Below are 13,535 nucleotides of genomic sequence, written 5' to 3'. Positions count from 1 at the left end.
GCCTGTCTTTCCCCATCCCCGACCTCCCTCCCTACAGGCAACACACAGGCCTTCACCACCTTCTCCAGCCCTTGCCTGACTCCACCGGTGGACCCTACTTCTCCATCCTCACCAACCTTCTCAGCCTCCCTGGGAAGCCGCCCACAACCCCAGCAGGGAGACGTCCCTGTGATTCGTCTTCCTTGGCTCCTGCCTTGTTTCCAGTATCAGATGTCAAGTGCCCTGGGGCCCCGGACGTTGGCAGGGACCTTCCCTGTGCCTGGTCCACACCAGGCACTCAGTTCCCAGCCAGCCATGGAGCTGCAGTGGTGTCTTTGGTCACCCGCCACTCTCCTGAATAAATGTCATCTTTAGGCAAAATCACTTGTTAACTCCGACTCTGTGATTGGCCAGCAGCTGCTGGGGCCCAGACGCAGGGGACCAAAGTTCTTTGAAATCCCTGAGCCCAAGCCTGTCTTGGTAAACATGGGTCCGTCGAGGCCCAAAGAAGGGAAGGCCCCGGCCAGAGATGACCCGGAGGGTCAGTGCCACCAGCGCCGAAGTCCCCAATGTGGCAGGAGCCCGTGAGGCCCCTCCTCCACTGTCACCTGCCCACACTCCAGTCCCGGTGGCTCCGGTGGCGCTCCTCAGGGACCTCGGTCCGCAGGTGCGTGTGTGTCCCTTAGTCCTCCCCCAGACCACCCCTGAGCTGTGGCCCCGTACACGCCGTGGCACCTTCTGGCCCACGGACGCCAGGGACAACTCACCTTGGACAGCTTCAGGGGCCCTTGCTCCGTGATCCCCGAGAGCTCAGCCTCATTGCTGAAGACTTTGGTGATGCCCATTTTGCTCAGGACGGTTTTCAGATCATAGGTTCCCGAAATGGACAGTTTGGGCAAACGTAAACTGGCAGACCTGTCATGACAGGAAACAAGGGGGTTTCACACGTGGAGTGTCTCGTTTCTGGCTGTTTCTCCCTCCCACAGGGGGACGGGTGGTGTGCACGGGTTTATTCTATTTCTCGTTCCTCCAGCCCCTGGGGCCAGAGAATGTAGAGTCACAGGGATGAGCTTGTCCTGCAAAGTCTCAGGGGCTGCCTTCTGCCTCCTCTGAGCAGCCCTCGGGGCACTCCACTGGGGAGCCCTCAGCACACTGCTCTGCAGGGTTAGGTTCCCCCCAGATGGGGACTTCTCCAGGGCCTGAATCAAGGGTCTGCCGGAGTGAGCTGATGGGCACAGAGGCTCCCTGTGAGCGGCTCTGGGTTCTGCCCCACCTTGTCTCCTTCCTTAGCCTCTGGTGCAGGGAACACAGGGGTGAGGTCGTCACCTCTGGTGGAGTGGGGGAGGCGGGGCCGGGAAAGAGGTCTTAAAACTGCTATTTTAATTTTAACCTTATGCTCTTTTCTATTCTCATATGTATGTGTGTATGTATATGTGCATTATATCGTCTTCTGCATTTTAATTTTATTTCTTAATTCTAATTTTAATGTATTTGATTATTTTTCTATATTCTTATGGCATACATTTATAAAGGGATGTGTATTTTGGAGTGGACCCGATAAACTAGTTCCTGAGGCCTTGGGCATCGTATGACTACTGAGTGATGCACGAATCTGCACTGCATGCTCACATATCACTTCACTTGGGAACCTCACCAAACCACACTGGTCTAGTGACCGAGGAACCCAAACCAACCTGGGCCTGTGCTTTTCTGGTCCCCAGGCGAGCTCTCCCCTTCTAGCCCTGACTGTCCACTGCTCCCCTTTCCAGAAGCCCACGTCTCCTTTCTCGGTTCTCCAGGGCTCACGCTGGCATTGCTCACCCTGCTCCGGGTGCTGGCACAGGGCAGGGGCAGTGTCCGGGGCGGGGGGAGTCCCCAAGGACACAGGGCTTTGGCCTCCTCCCCGTGGGCGCCGTCCCTCTCCCGGAGCCTGGCCGGTGTGGTGGGAGTGACGTGAGCCTGTGCCCGGGACACCGGGTCATGTGCATTTGTGCGGTCCATGGGATGTGGGTCCACCCTCCCTCCCGGTGGCTGGTCCCGACGAGGCAGCGCCTGGGCTGTTCTCCGGTTTGGGAATCACCTGGTGTGTCTGTTTTCCAGGAACTTGGCCAGGACTTCCTTGGTCAGCATGTCCTCCAGCTGCTGCATCTTGCCCTGGTCAGGGAGGATGAAGATGGCAGTGGCGTTTCCCACGTAGTCCATGAGCAGCACCCAGCTGGACAGCTTGTCGCAGTGATAGATGTCGAACATGCCCAGGCGGCTCATCATGGGCACCTTGACCGTCGTGTGCTCATCCACGTGGAAGTCCTCCACCGTGGTATGTTCCTCCTCGAAGGGCTTCTCCCATTTGCCTGGAGAGAAGGCAAGGTGGGCCTCAGCCAGAGGCGGGAGAAGATTGGGACAGTGTGGGGGGGCTAAGAAAGCCCTGCACCTCCTCGCTGAGAGCCTACTCTTTGAACCTGTTTCACCAGCTGGAAAATGGGGCTGCGGTGAAATCTACTGAAAGGACTTCCGTGAGGACAATGCAAGACCTGAGGAGGATCCGGAATGTCTATCTTAATGGAGGCTAAGGGATGCCAAGCTGGATGTGCAGAGCGAGGATTTTTACTTGTATTTCATGCTTACTTATTTGAGGGTGGCTTGGGAGATTCTAAATGAAAATGATTGACCTCAGTCCTACTCAGCACCTCCTTGTCTGAGTCTCCCTGCCCCTTGTTAGCGGGCGGTTCTTATCATTCAGGGAATCACTCTCCCCCGACTCCAAAGCTTTCCCTGGATCACCGTACAGAATGCAGATGCCTGGGCAGCTCCTCCCCACCCCCCACCCCCACGCCAAGACAGCGGCCCCATCCGGGCAAGTCAGAGTGGGAGGGTGCCCCGGGGACCCCTGCACCCAACTCTCCCATTGGACAGAGATGGAGACTGAGGCTGGAGAGGGGCCAGACCCACCAGAAGCCCCACAGCGGAGCTGGGACCTAAGATGTGCTGACTCTGGCCTGGGGCTCTCCATTGCCCTGTTGTCTCCAGAATGAGGAGCCGGCACAGTGAAGGAGGTCACCCCGGCCTCGTCTTTCCTCCCCCACCAGGCCATCTCCATGGGCTGTTCCACTACCTTAGAGTGCCCTCCGCGGCCCACAGGCCCCCCACATTGCTATCCCTCAGGGAGGAGGCCAGGCTGAGATTCAAGGTCAGTTGAGCACCTGTTACATGAGCCTGTGGTCCTGTGTTCTTTGTAACTTGTTCAGTCCTCACAGAGACCTGACAACAAGGGTATTAGTACGTCCCTGTTACAGAGGGGAAACCTCAAAGTGGAACGATGATTGCCCACAGTCAAACAGCTAATAATCGGTGGGGGAAGGATTCCAACCCTGGTGCTTCTGACTCCAAAGCCGTCCCTCCTCCCACTGCACTGGAGTTATCAGAAGTTGTGTTCCAAGAAACCCCAGTCCCTTCATACACTCTGCTAAAACTGCCTCTTTTACCTCCCTCCCTGGTAGGGATCGACAAGGCACACTAGGACATTAAAGGCTCTGAAAAGTCCTGCAGAGAAGATGACTGTCCCACCCATCATCACCTGACCTTAGTTGATGGAGGAAAGTATGACAGTGGTTGTGTGTGGGAAACTGTGAATAACAGCTGCAGACATGCCCTGCCATACTCCTTCCCACACTGCCAAGGAAAGCTTACAAAGTGAGCGTTTAAGAATATTTTTGCGTGTTTCCTTTAGAACCAGCTCATACTGGTGGTAAAGCCTACCAGGAAAGAAAATGTAATTCACCAGAACAAGAGGTGTGTCTTGTCAAGATCTTGGACCAAATCCACAATTTTCCCTTGGGTTTCCTTCTCTATATAGTGGTTGACCTGTTTTGTGGCCTCCTCAGTGTCTCTGAAGTTGATGGAGAAGTGGGACAACTTCGTGACAGCCTCCAAAACTTACGCACTTGCTTCTGATTCTTATCGACGAATAGTGTAGTTCTGCTGGGCAGCTAGAACTGGCGGTCTGACAGGTTGAGGGCGCAGAGGAAATGCTGTAAGCCTTTGTGGACAGTGGCCTTAAGTGCCTCCTTGAAGTTAAAATCTAGGCCCTATGGGATCTGGGTGCGAGTGTCACCTTTGGTCCCCAGGGAGACCTTCGCAAAGGCCACCACGATGTTCACTGGGGAGAAGATGATGTTGTTGTTGGACTGATGGGCCAGACCATGGTGCAGGCTGAAGGCAAAGTTGGCCAGTTTGGTGGCTATGCTGGGGAAGGGGGCATGCTGATGGAGCTTAGAATCCTGCCTGGATGTGTTCAGGGAGCCGGGAACCTGATAGCTTGTCAGAAGGAGGAAAACCCAGGCGCTGGAGGATGGCATTGTCCTGCAAGAGAGAGAGGAGGGGCACCACGCCCGAGTCAGGCCACACGGTGAGTCCCCCGGCCACTGACTGACCGCAGGTGGAGCATCCAGAGTTTATTGAACCTCTACTATGTGCCGGCGCTGGGCCAAGCACTCTCCTACGTCCTCATCACGCAAGGACAGAACAGTAGCAAAGACTTTACAGGGCTCACCGCGTGCCGAGTCCCATTCTAGGCACTTGGCTGTCTTAGCTCATTGTCCTCTCGTGATGGCCTGTGACCTAGGGCACAGGACCGTTGCCCATCCACAGAGGAGGAGACCGAAGGCCAGAGAGGTTGAAGCCACCTGCCCAAGGCCACAGAGCAGGAAAGTAGCAGGAGCAGAATCACAGACCCGGGCCGTCTGGGTGGGAGTCCATGCTCTTGATGGCTGCCTACTTCCTGCAGTGGCCCTGTGTGCAGGTGTCACAGATCCTGTCTCACATAAGGGGAAACTAAGGCACAGGAAGCATAATGTACGGGTGCACGATTACCCAGGAAGCATATCAGGTCAAGTGCAGGGATGCCTGCATCTGGAATAGTCCCCCATTTGCCCCCATTGACATGATGCTGCTGCCCAGAGGAGGTAAGATCTTGCCCAACGACACACAGCCAGAAACCCATCCTGGCTGACGGTGGCCCAGACTCTGCCTGACTCCATACACTTCATCCCCCTTTCCTTGCAGCTGCTACAACCCTCAGAGTAGGGGCATCTTAGCCTGGAGTGGATTAGGATCTGACCCTATAATGTTCTGGGTCTGGGGCATGAGGCTGACAAAAGCGCTGCGGGCCCTTAACCTCAGGGCACTCAGAGGCATTTACTTTTGTTTCAATGACTTGAGGCTTGGAGAGTCGTTCCGGAACTTTCTCAAGGCCACACGGCTGGTCAAGCAGCACTGGCCCCAGACAGGTCTGCAAGCTTCTGGTCCGGTGCTCTGTACTCAGAAATGCTCACCTGATACTTCCCTCTCTGAAGCGGGAACGTGGCTGCTTCTGAGGGCTGAGCATACCGGGAGTCAGGGCTCTTGAGCTCAGTACCATTGACGTTCTGGGCTGGAAGATTCCATGCTGGGAGGGGCTGTCCTGTGCATTGTAGGATGTTCAGACGCATCCTAGACAAAACATGATGCCAGTAGCAATCTCGCGACTCCTACGTAAGACAATCAAAAATTCTTCAGACATTGCCCAGGGTCTCCTGGGGTCAAAGTGCCCTTGTGCAGGGGGAGGAGGGGTTCAGAGCACATGGCCCACTTGGAAGGCCTCATTTTTCCAAGTTGGACAGACTTTTCTCATTTCAGAGCAGGTCTGGGTCCACTGAGTCCCGGCTTGGCTCACTGGGGCCACGGCATTCACTGGACCCGGTTAGATGGAGGTGTTCATGCTTCTTGGGTGAGGGCCCTTTCTTAGTGGGGGGTCCCAGGATTCTGCTGTGACATGCTGTGGCAGGGCTTCGGGAGACCACAGCAAATCTCCTCACCTGTCACCTTGGGAACACAGATGCCCCTATGGTCCTTCTGTCACTGGGAGCTTAATGACAAGTTCCTCTGAGTGTCAGGGTTGTTCCCACTAAACGCTCATGCTCAGCTGCAGCCCCTAGAAACCTTTCTTGAGCTGGCCCCACGATGAGTCCCAGTGCCAGTCCCCACACTGTCTGTGGGCCCCACAGTCAGCTCACCGGCTCCCCAGACAGCACCCGAGTCCCCGCCCTGCGCTCGGATGGCAGGGGCCTCGGAGACGCCGGTCCCTCCAGTGGCAGAGGGTTGATGTGGAGGGGAGGAGCTGGTTAAAAGCACACTTTTTAGCGTCAGATGGGCCTGGGTTCTAACCCGCTTCGATCCCTCGCTAGCTGTGGACCCAGGACACAAACGTTTCATCTCTCTGAGCTTCCTCTTTAAAATGAGATTGTTGGAGACGTGAGTGAAGCCAGGCTAGCCATCAAAACTCATGGCCAGAAGGGACCTGAGAGATCAACTCTTTGGGGGAGGAGGGTGGTGGGTTTCGCAAACAAAAGCTTTTACAACCAGTAAGGGGCCAACGAGTGGGAGATGGGGCCGTGAACCCAGATAAGAAAGGGAAGGAGGTGACATACAAGATAGCAAGGTTATCTGGGGAGTTAATGAATACACCTCAAGCTTTCAGAGGAGGAGTTCCAACGACAAGACCAAGGCCAGGGTCCACTGAGCAAGAGGGCGGGGGGGCCAGGGAGGCGGCGGGGGGCACCACGCGCCATCCCTTGGAAATCTGTGGAGCAGGTTGCTCTGGGGGAAAGCTAAAAGGGCATGTGCTTTCTCCAGTAAGATAGTTAAGTGAGGGGCGTGGAAGCTACATGGCAGGGGCAAGGACTCTGGCTCTGGCTGGAGTTGAAAAGGAACCAGGTAAAAGAGAAGGATCCTGAGGTGTGTTGGAGAAGCACATTGGGAACGTGGAAAGGGCGCTTCAGGGGGACTTGTCCCTGCCACCTGCAGGTGGCAGAGACACAGGGGAAGACCACCAAGGCCACAGGATCTTTTCTAAGCCTGGGGTGGCTGGGAGAAGGGGAAAGCAACCCTCCAGCTGTCCCACCCACCAGCACGCATCATGATAGTGGGCCTCCTATGTGCTGGGAGTGTTTGAATGGCGTGATTCCATCCTCCCCACTGGCGGCACTGAGCGGAACAGCCTGCCTGCCAATCCTGACCAGGCAAATCAGAGCCCAAACTGTCTGTGCCTGGGTTTTCTCCTCTGTTAAGTGGAGATTATAATCCTGGCACAGGGGCTCCGCCTCGCAGACAAGTGTCAGTTCGGGAGGAGGCTGATGGAAAGTGACTCACTCAGCAGAATGCACTGATTTCCCAGGCAGGCTGGACGGGCTGGACATGCACGGCAGGTGTCCCACACTGGCTCACGGGGCTTCCCCTACTTATGGGGCAGTCTCAGGGGGCTGGGACACCCAGTCCTGTGGACCCACAGCCACCCCCGCTGCAAGAAATCAGCCTGGGGAGCCTCCGGGGTGCAGGCGGCGAGTGCCTGATATCATCAGAGGGCCTTGCTGTTCTTCTTTGAAGTGGGCTAGTCCAGCGGATCCAGGAGGCACAAGGGCCATTGGAAGGATGGGCTGCTGGGGCCCCCCTGGTCATGCAAGACCCAGTGTTCATTTTGCCCTGATACTGTCCTCACAGAGCTGTCGGGAGGAGAAAGTGAATTACAACACCTCCAGAGCCTAGAATTGTGCCTGACACATGGCTGATCTCCGAGAAACGTCGGCCCCCTGATGTCACCCGACTTGTGACTGCCAAGGTCCCAGCCCTTGGAATCTTCACACTGGGCACTGGAATCTGTGTCCTCTGGGCTCCAAAGTCCATTTGTCTGGGCACAGAAAGGAAGTAACAGGCACCTGCCAGGTGCATCATGATAGTGGGCCTACTATCATGGGAAAGAACAGCGTCGGGCTGCCCTGAGGTGGTGAGTATCTGGCAGAATATCAGGACCCAAGGGAGCTTAGTGCTCCCATTTTACTGGTGAGAAAATCGAGGCTCACAGAGGGGTGGTGGCTTCCCTAGCGCCCCGGGCGCCTTCGTTCGTGGTAGAGCCTTGAAAAGACCCCAGGCTGTCGGACTCCCAACTCAGGTCTTCAGGAACAAAATGTGGAAGTATCTGTAATTCACCCCTCTGTTAATTTTCTGCCAGCGAATCAAGAGGCAGGGGAAACCAGGCCCCCAAACCGCTGCTTTCAGAATCTGCAGTCTGATGTTTAATATTCGGTAAGGACCAGCACTGAAGAAAGACGCCATTGCACTGTCAGCCATAGAGGAAACTTTGAACGACTTTGGTCTCACTGTCCCCATTTTGCAGTGACAGGAGCTGAGGCCGGCTCAGATGCAAGTGTGGTCGGGAGCCCTGCTCACGCTGCCACACTATTTCGAAGGCTGCCTTGGGATTCTTGAATTCTGTGTGCTTTATCACACTGCCTTAGGCATTTCCATCATAATATATTCTTTCTTTTTTAAAAAAGACTTTATTTGGGTGCCTGGGGGGCTCAGTTGGTTAAGTCGTCTGCCTTCGGCTCAGGTCATGGTCCCGGGGTCCTGGGATGGAGCCCCGCATCGGGCTCCCTGCTTGGCGGGAAGCCTGCTTCTCCCGCTCCCACTCCCCCTGCTTGTGTTCCTGCTCTCGCTGTGTCTCTCTCTGTCAAATAAATAAAATACATACATACATACATACATACATAAATGAAGACTTTAACAATTGCACAGAAAGTACAGAGAGGGGGCACCTGGGTGGCTCAGTCGTTAAGCGTCTGCCTTCAGCTTGGGTCATGATCCCAGGGTCCTGGGATCAAGCCCCGCATCGGGCTCCCTGCTCCGTGGGAGGCCTGCTTCTCCCTCTCCCACTCCTCCTGCTTGTGTTCCCTCTCTCGCTGTGTCTCTCTCTGTCAAAGAAATAAAATCTTAAAAAAAAAAAAAAAAGAAAGCACAGAGAGTTCCCAGGTACCTTCCCCCCCTTGCACCCCAGTTCTCCTGATAGGAACATCTTGCACAGCTGTGGGACACTTGTGACAATCGAGGACTTAATATCAATGCTATTAACCAAAGTCTGAACCTGCAGTTTAGATTTGGTTCGCTCTTGGTGCTGCAGTTTGCTGGTCTTTTTATCCTGACCGCAGGAGTGGGAAACACTTTTTCCAGGTCCACCCAAAAGCAGGGTTCAGTGGCATCTGTGATCAGGCGGGCTGCAGGAGACTCGCTGCCCTCCGGGCCTGGGTCCCGTGGGAAGTGGCCCCAAGTCTGGGCTCTGCAGAGCTGCCCGGCAGCCCACAGACCTTAACATGCCACTGGTGGTTCCACAGCTCAGCTCCCTGAGCAGCAGGTGGCCCAGAGCTCGGCCAGCTGGGCACAGCTGTGGGGCTCCCCACCCTGGACGTACAGCCTGGGAACCAGCCCCGAGCTGGGGGCGGGGGGGCAACACTCTGGGGGGAGCAGTCTCACAGTGGGGCCTGCGTGCCCTGCAGGTGCTCGGCACCTCTCTCCCTGCCCTCCCTCTTCCAGCTGGCTCCGGTGACATCGCCAGACCTTTTGGCTAGAACCCTGGTGCTGAAAGATGCCAACTCACTGTCAGCTGTCTTGAGAGGGGCCCTAATCCATCACAGCACAGTCAGTCCAATTTACTTTCAGGATGTGCCCCATGATTTCTGGAAGCAGGAAGGCAGGTGGTAATGGGGCGGGGCTGACACACCTGGGCTGACTGTGGTGGTGGAGGGAAGGAGGATGGATGGGGGCTCTGGACAAGGACCCATGTCACAGCAAAGGAAACTGCAGTGGCCCTGACATGTATAAGTGAGTGAGCTCGTCTTAGTATCGAGACCTCCCTGAAACGAGCCTGTTGTCATCTCCTGGATGGACAACAACTGTAAGGAAACGATTGTTCTTATGGTGGGAATGTAAATTGGAATCACCTTTTTTGAGGGGAGGGCCATTTACAGACCGCTATCAACATTAAGAGGCACACACCCTTCGTTTCAACAAATCCAACTGCACGCGATGTGATGATGAAAAATCAGAGCTGCCAGAAGTAGTTTAATGCCGTGGTGTGCCTTTCACGGAGAGCACAGTGAACGGAACAGCAGACATTGGCAATGTGCATAAATAAACAAAGCGATTTCTTCACTCTGCCACTGTCAGGAGTCTTGAAATATGTCCTGAGTCCCATGGCTCGGAAGTGACTGCCAGTGGGCACCGGGTCGTGGAAAGGCAGCTCTGACTTCTGAGAACAAACGTCCCTGGCAATCAGCCTTCAGCCCCACCCGGGGCCAGGCCCTTCCCTGCGGGACTGTCCCGCCATTAGCCGTTAGCCTGGCCCCCGTGACTCAGCCCCGCCTCCCCCAGAGTTGCTGGGACATGCTCGCCAGCCCCCAGTCCCCAGTGGCTGGGCGGCCGCCAGCCTTAGGCCAGACAGGTGGCTCTCGTGCGGACCGGAAGGTTGGACTCGCCTGTAAGATCTGAGATGGATGGGACATCCCACGCTCTTGGGGCAGCCCGGGCCTGAGTGCGGCACCCGATTTCTAGGCCCGTGCTGGGCAGGTCTTCTAACCTCCGTCTGTCAATGGGGGATGACGAATGGCAGCCTGGGTCCTTCAGGGACTGGTTTTGCGGGTCGCACTAGGCAGTGACTACATTTGAAAGAACAGGCAAAGCCGGGGCTCTGGCTGCCCTGGCTGATTAGTGTCACACTCCCGTCCTCCTCGCGACAAGGTTGTTTGCATGTTTTGCCCACCCAAGAATGGACCCCGTGGGTTGTCAAGAGCCTGTGACCTCCGCACTGGGGATTTTCAGGTCATTCGAATTGGGTTTCTGCCACCACAGCTCAGACGAAAGTATCTGCAGACCATTCTTGGAAGTGGAATGATGGTTTCTTAGGTGAGCGCCCTTAGGTCTTCCAGCTTTTTGGTCTTTCCCTGGGCTCCAGGAGTCCCAGCTGGCCTTTGCATGTGCCCCCTTCCCTCCCCAGTATTGGGGGGGTGTGCAGGGTTGTGCAGGTTGCTTGCTGAAGGCTGCGAGCTCTTCAGCCTCGGGTGAAAAAGGCTCCCGCAGATCAGCTACTTGCCCTCTGGGGCGGAGGGTGTTTTCCCGCACAGGTGTCCTCGGCATGTGGCTGTGCGCCCCAGCATCGCTCAGGCTTCAGGCAGGAATCTAGCTTGTGGGTGTCTGGTGGGGAGCGTGGGTGGTGTGCTGAGGTTTGCAGGAACAAGTGGGGCTCCTGAAGCCAGCTCTGCCACTTATTAGCTCCGTGACCTCGAGCAAGACCAGTGGCCTTTCTGAGCCTCTGTTTCTTCATCTGGAGAATGGGCACATGAGAGCCAAGCAGCTCCACTCGCCGCTCCACAGTGCTGAGTGAGGAGTAAATGCTGGAATTGCCCCTCGAGGGGCTCCAGGCTTACAGAGGAGCTCATGAATGTCACAGATGTCACCCCTTACATCGGCACCCAGCTCTGCTCTCCTTCAAAAGCTGTTTTGAGTACCTGCTTTGAAGCATACACCAACTCAAAGTCATGGCTATAATCCTGATGAAGATGCTGACGCCCAGAGAGGTTTGGTGACTTCGCCAAAGTCACACAGCTGGGACGCTGCAGGGTCTGGACTTGCTCTCACTCTGGCATCGTCCCGGGTGTTTGACACCGGGTGTATCATTAATGGAATTTGTGGAGGTTGGATGTGTCCAGGCAGAGAAATCGGGATGATATCAGACTTATCTGGGAGACAGCTGAAGTTTTAACCGTTATATCGGATTACATGGATTGCACACATATGGCCTTTCTGACTTAAAAAGTGTAAATTTCATATGACTCACCGCAGTTGTGTAGATGTGCGGTCAGCCCCTAGTAACCCCTAGTAAAGGTTCTTAGGGGATGGGGCAGTCTTTCCCACAGACAAGCACATTCCTTTTTTTTTTTTTTTTTAAGATTTTATTTATTTATTTGACAGAGAGAGACACAGCGAGAGAGAGAACACAAGCAGGGGGAGTGGGAGAGGGAGAAGCAGGCTTCCCCCTGAGCAGGGAGCCCGATGCGGGGCTCGATCCCAGGACCCTGGGGTCATGACCTGAGCCGAAGGCAGACGCTTAACGACTGAGCCACCCAGGCGCCCCAGACAAGCACATTCCTGTGAGTCCCGGGAGCTGGCTCCCTCGGGCTGGGGGTCCGGCAGGACTTCCCGAGTGCCATAACCCTTCCGTGGGACTCTGGAGGGTGAGAAAGAACCACATGGCCCTTAGTGAAAGGGCTGCTCCTGGGATGGCCACTAGCTGTGGTAGGAGTTGTGGTTTCCCTCTGAAGACCACAGGGTGGGCCGTGGGGCAGGAACAAGGCCAGATGAAAAGTGTCCCCTGTCAGAGCTCAGCCAAGGGAGGGCAAGTGAGGTTGATGGCCTGGCTCCTCTCCCATGACCAAGGACTCATTGGAATGAGTTTCCAGAGCCACGACCTGGCCCCATGATTGGGTAGAAGAGGACACAGGGTAAGTGTCTTGGGGGCTCTGGCAAACCGGGATGAGTCTGAGCAGGTGACACAGCCCAAGACGCAGAGACCCACCTGGAGAGAAGAGGATGCGGAAGACCCGCTTGCTGCTGCGGGTGATGTGTTTGAGGGTCCTGGGGCAGAGATGGAAGACAAGGACAAAATATGTGTTCCCAGCCTAGCCCCACTGAAAAAGTTTCCAGGAAAAATCAACCATAGCTTTTTGCAGGAAAGACCTTTGAGCGGTAGGAGCCCAAGCCTAGCTCAGGTGACAAGGTGGGATGAGAAGGGGACCGAGGCGTCTCTCTTTGTGGTGGGAGGTGTGGCGGCTCCAAGCCCCCGTGTGAGCTGAAGGCCCTGGGAGCCTTGGGGGGGTGGGGTGGGGGCGCAGCCTCGGGTTTGGTGCTGGCAGCCCTGCAGGGGGTGCTCTCATGTGGGGCTCCGCGAGCAGCACCAGGGCTGGGGGGCTTAGCCAGCGATGCTTGGTGGAGGTGGGGTCTGCAGGCTGGTATCTGAGCCCTTGCGATCCCCCTGGGCGATTCCCAGATAAGACTGAGAGCCTAGACTTTTCCATAGTGACTGGGGAAGAGCCGCTAAACGGTGTGTTGCAGGCAGTGGTTCTGGGCGTAGCACAGCTCCTGGACAGTGTAAGTGCCACTACAGGGTAGGACAGTGCCTACAGGGGAGATGCTGTGACTGTTCCACCCACTTCCTGGGGACGGGAGAGGGAGACCTGAGAGATGGGGGTGCTGAAGGATTCACACGTCACACTCGAGCCTGGGCCGGGTCACTCTTTAATGTCATCTCGGGAGGGAGCCAAACCCAAAAGGCAGTTACTTTTGGGTGGGGTTCACCACCTTTCCCACGAAGAGGGGGCTCTTGGTGTTTTTATCGTAGATGATGATAAGGAACGGGCTGTTGAAGTCGACACCTGGGGGCATCGACATGGGGATGGCTTCCAGAAACGTGGCCCCAGCAGCTTCTGTCCCTTTCTCGTCAATGGTCAGCACAGCCTTATGCAGCCCCTGCAGGGAGAGAGCACAGGGGCCTGTGCTGAGCGGGGCCGTCCCCTCCCCCAGCCTGGTAGCAAGGCCAGAGGAGGGGTGCAGGGGCCCAGGGAGGGGCTCATTCAGGTCTTCCTCCACGCAGCCTGTCTTTCCCCATCCCCGACCTCCCTCCCTACAGGCAACACACA

At 56.0% G+C, this 13,535-nt stretch overlaps 1 pseudogene; it reads right to left on the bottom strand.

The window, feature by feature from the left end:
• Nucleotides 1-611: 611 nt before the first annotated feature.
• Nucleotides 612-4,334, bottom strand: LOC112819036 (alpha-1-antitrypsin-like; annotated as a pseudogene).
• Nucleotides 4,335-13,535: the final 9,201 nt, after the last annotated feature.

The sequence above is a fragment of the Callorhinus ursinus genome, unplaced genomic scaffold (genome assembly GCF_003265705.2).
Source record: "Callorhinus ursinus isolate GAN/ISIS: 27379988/994484 unplaced genomic scaffold, GSC_fseal_2.0 scaffold1077, whole genome shotgun sequence".
Taxonomy (NCBI): domain Eukaryota; kingdom Metazoa; phylum Chordata; class Mammalia; order Carnivora; family Otariidae; genus Callorhinus; species Callorhinus ursinus.
This window is presented reverse-complemented; position numbering and strand designations above follow the sequence as displayed.